The following is a 4,889-nucleotide window of genomic DNA, read 5'->3' as shown; positions in this document are numbered from 1 at the left end:
AAAAAAAAAAAAAAAGGATTCCTAGGCTCTGGGAAGTCAATGTGTACTTATTAAGGCTCCTGCAATCCATCATAGACATTCCACTTTTGAAATTATCTTCATACATGCACACTTGCACATGCAAACATTTTTGTTCACTACTCTAAGATCCATTTCAGGGAATTTATATGCTCACGGTAGCATTTTGGGGAAATATATAGCCTGGAAAAATGTGCAGTGATGATAGTGACCCAAACTAATTGCCAGTTTCCAAAGTCTGACTCGACTTTTTTTAGTCAGGCCTCCGTGTTGCCAAGCAGCCTCAGCAGACCCAAAGTGTGTCCTGACTCTTTAACCTGCCCTCTGGTATTTCACATTCATGAATAGTGCTTCCACGTATCATACTAATATAGTTTCCATGTAAATTTTTTATAATTTTCAGCTACATCTAGAAGAAAAGCTGCCATCTTAAGCAACTTAGATAAGTGAGCCCAGTAGAGGGAAGAGTATCATGGCAGATTTCCCATCAAGCTCTTTGGCATCTCTTAAAATTTAACTAATGCCAAAATTAACAGAAATAACTAATATCAGAGAAGGGTTTTAGTGTTTGTCAGCTTATCTGAGCTCTCCCAATCAGTTGAGATTAGAACCATCTCCTAAAAATCTCAAGCAGGAGCCAGGCATGGCGGCTCATGCCTGTAACCCTAACACTCTGGGAGGCTGAGGCGGGTGGATTGCTTGAGCCAATCTGCAGCCTTGGTGATATATATTTGGATAAGTCATTATATGTAATCATGTGATCCGGAGGTAATACAGAAGTAGTATCTGCTGTGGTCCCCAGAAGGAATTATGTGCTCATTTTTTGCTTACTGAGTTGCTCTGCTCCTCAGTACGTGGGAGAAGGGAGTGGCCAGTGAGAATTAGGCTGCTCTATGTATCCACAAGTGTGTGGCCCAGAGAAAGAAGGGTTAAAAGAAAAGCAGAATCAGCCTGGAAGTGGGGAGAAGAACCTTTCAGAGATTTGGAAAAGAAGCGAAGGGCAGCAGCTGCTGTGTGCTGGGAGCTTTTTGAGGAAGGTATAGAATGTGTTTACGCAATGCGATGCCCCTTTGTACCCCTCAAGGCACTTGTATGTTAATAATCATAATATTGATGATAGCCCCCGGGTAGTACATGTTTACCATGTACACTACTCCAAGCTCTTTAAATGAATTAATCCTTACCACATACCAAAGAAATAGGTGCAGTCTTTGTCTTCATTTTATAGATTAGGAGACAGAGGCACAAAGAGGCTAAATAAGTTGCCTGATGTTGCTCACCCAGTAAGTCGAGTACAAACCCAGGTAGCCTGGTTCAAGACTGTATCCTTAGCCACCAGGGAATGGCTTGGAATTCCAGAGTCTGATGTTTGTTTGTTTTTAATGAGCCACCATGTAAAGAAGAGAAAGATAGCCCAGGTAACTCTAACCACAGGACCGGTAGTAACAGTGGTAACAGCCACTGCCCTTTACTGGAAATGGGCCAGATGCTGATGACAAGCACTTTCCATACCACCTAATCCTCTCAACAACCCAAGCAGCAGTCACTATATCTACTCGGTTATCTGCAGTGAGGAAACTGAGCTCATAAAGGTTAAATAACTTGTCCTGTATCAACATTAAATGAGATATATCTATGTCTTAATGGTTCCTGGTTTTGTTTCCATACCTGACTCAAGACAGATGGTGCGTTGGTGGCAGACCCCATTATCTGGGCAGCCAAGAGAGGACTGGGGAAACTGGGAGGGGACAAAATTCCTAGGGACAGCTGTGATTGCTGGGCTTTTCCTTTTGGTGGTGTGCCCACTCACCAGGAGCTCAGATAAGACAGTTAAGTGCCTATGAGATGCCACAATGGATTAGGCCGCTCAAACTTAGGGGCATCCCTGAATACAACATGTAGTCACACACACACACACATACACACATCTCCTTCAGTGTTGGCCCCTAACTCTATCCTGACTTAAACCGAGTGATATAATGTAGGGTTAAAGTAGAAGGCAAAAATTCAGGTCCCCATTTGCTATAGAGTTTCAATTTTCACAGTAGCATTAGATAATATTTCATATAATAGGCTCAGACCATGATGAGTTTAAGTTCACATACATTAAGATTTCAACTTATGGTCAGGAATAAAACCTGCCTTGATTTTCTAAAACATCACACTGGAGTGGGCACTGAATTCTAAATGTCCTACGATATTAATTCCCCTTTGTATTGGAGGCGGCTTAGCCAGCAGATTTGGGCAGACCTCTGAGAAGGAAAAAGAAGGAGGGAGAAGAAGAAGGGGTGATCACTGGTGCATGAATAGAGGGAACTCAGCCATTCATGAAAGGATTCCATGGTCAACATGTTAAAAGGGTTTCTTTGTAAATTTTCCACTCATTTTTTCCCTCCCTTGATGCAAGATTTTTTAGATTTAAACAGTGGGAAAACTGTAGAAAAGAATCATTAAAATCAAGAGAAAAGTAGCTAAACGAAAAAGCAATATATTTGGTCATTGCCTAAAGAATTGGAAGTGATGTATCTGTAACCTAATATCCTCTGCTGGGGAATTTATCAATTAATTCGTTCTTTTATCAAGCAAATATTTACTAAGCAAGCACAAAGATAGGAATGAGAGATACAGTGTAAACAAAATAAGGCAATGTCTTTGGCTTTATGGAGTTTTTGTTCTACTGATAGGAAAAAAACAATAAGCAAGTACATGTTCAAATAAACTTATATTCATAAATATTATGAAAGGAAGTAACAGAAATGAGAACACCTTGGGACTATTTTAAATGGGGTAGCTAGAGTAGAAAACAGATTGAGAAAAATCGTATAAAAAAGCAAATATTCCCCATTCAATTAAACAGTTTTTAGCAAGCATTCAACACTGTGCTAGGCATGGATACATTTGTGGTTTTGATCGCTACACAGTCTAGACGGGCAAGTGAGAAGAAAGATGGATACATCATTACCCTGAGACAGCTGCTCCAATCATGGAAGAGGAGGGATGGGCTGAGTCATCAGAGAAGTCTTCAAAAGAGGAGACTTTTGAGCTGAGCCCTGAGGATGAGCAAAAACTCAACAAATGGCAATGAGTCTGTAAAGAACCTTGGAATAAAGTAATAAAATGCCACGCATGTCTGCTAAGGAAATTATACCTTATCCTTTGGAGAGCTAAAGAGACTTGTAAGCAAGGGAGGGATTCCATTACATCCATATTTGAGAAAGACCACCATGACAGAAGCACAGGGAATGGATTATATCCAGTAGGGACAGAGCCAGGAGACTAAGGCAGAAGAAACTAGGTCATGCAATGAGGCTGTTCAGATCATGGCCTCCACCACTGGTAGCCCCAGTGGGGCCTATGGGGGGAAATTTGCTAAAGAAGAAACAACACTCATGCATAGCCCTGGCTCAGAGGGGGAGCTTCTCTGACCCCTGAAGATGGACCATCTCTAGGGGGATGGGGACACACCCTCCCAACCTGGCAGGTGTAAAAACTGTGCAAAGGCAGACCAGAGGTGGGGGCAGTCCCTTCCCCGAAAGACTGAGCTTATGTCCCCAAATCATTCTGCGACTGCACCCTGTGCAAATACAACCCTGAAGGAGAAGTGTCCTCATCTGCAGCTCTCTAAGTGCTTTGGCACTCACTGAATGCAAAAAAACAGAATACAACTAGTAATGCTTTGGAAAGACACCTGTGCCATTAAGAACCAAATGAGGATAGCTTCCTCCAGTTTCACATGTACCTTGCCCTCCTAACACTGAATTTCAGTTTGAACAAAGAATTCTGAGCTAGCTAGCTAGGTCTGAGTAGAAAGGTAAACACAACATCAGCATGAAAGGTTTAATGGACCATCTTCATCACTATTCAGTAGCCATGGTCCCAATTCCAATATAATCATTTATTTTTTAAAACCGTATTTGGGAGAAGTGTTGTTTTTAAACTTGCAGCTGTCCTTGGGCTGGTTTTGTGTCATTTCCTATTTGAAAACTTCAGATGTTGCTTTCAACCCTTGCTGCTTTTGTCCATCACTGATGAGATGTCACACTGGCATATCAAGCAGCACCTGGCAAGAAGAGGCCACCTGGACCAGTAACCAGCAGGAAGAAGATATATTTTTAATAGGCAAAGATGACATGGAAAATAAAATCAAGGTTATCCAAATCCAGTGTTGGAACAAAAATCCACTTCCTTTTTTTCATTCTGGTTTCTGATATTTTCATGTTTTCTGTAAAGGTGTTTCCTCCATAGCTCAATCCCACTTCCTTCACCCTTAATAATGCCCGTGATTTAAAAAAAAAAAAAAAAAAGGCATCTCAGTTTTGTGATAAGAGGCTTGTTTGTTATGCAGAAAAAAACCAACACACTTATCACAAATTCAAGGAACATGATTCTCTAATTTTCTTAGGTTTACCTTCGGAAGCAACACTGCTCCTTAGAAGCTTGGGAAATGTTTACATCATATGAAATTGGATATAAACCAAGTCCTTCGAAAGCCAAAAGCCAGAAATACTTCCCTGGAGCATCCTGTGCTTTGTGACTATCTAACCTTTCCCCTGAAAGACAAATTATGATTTTACTCTCATTTCATTTTTTAATAATAGTCTTTCTACTTTCTAGTTTAATGCTGGTCTCTTTCCTCCACCTCAGAGATGTTCCCAGACTGATCTCACATTTGTAAGAAATTGTCACCCCTCCAAACTCCAGTCAGGGAGACGATCAAGTAAGGGGTATAACAGTGTTTTGTTTCTTGTTTTTAATTCGGGGCTCTTGGTAGCACCTAGTGTGGGGTAAAACAACCCAATTTCCCCAATCTCACAAAAGGCCCTCCAGTCTGCCCAATCTCAGAGGTGATAAACCCAAGGGCAAGGAGGAAC

Source organism: Lemur catta, chromosome 16 (assembly GCF_020740605.2).
Source record: "Lemur catta isolate mLemCat1 chromosome 16, mLemCat1.pri, whole genome shotgun sequence".
In the NCBI taxonomy this organism is placed as follows: Eukaryota; Metazoa; Chordata; class Mammalia; order Primates; family Lemuridae; genus Lemur; species Lemur catta.
The sequence above is the reverse complement of the archived record's forward strand: the minus strand, read 5'-3'. Positions refer to the sequence as shown.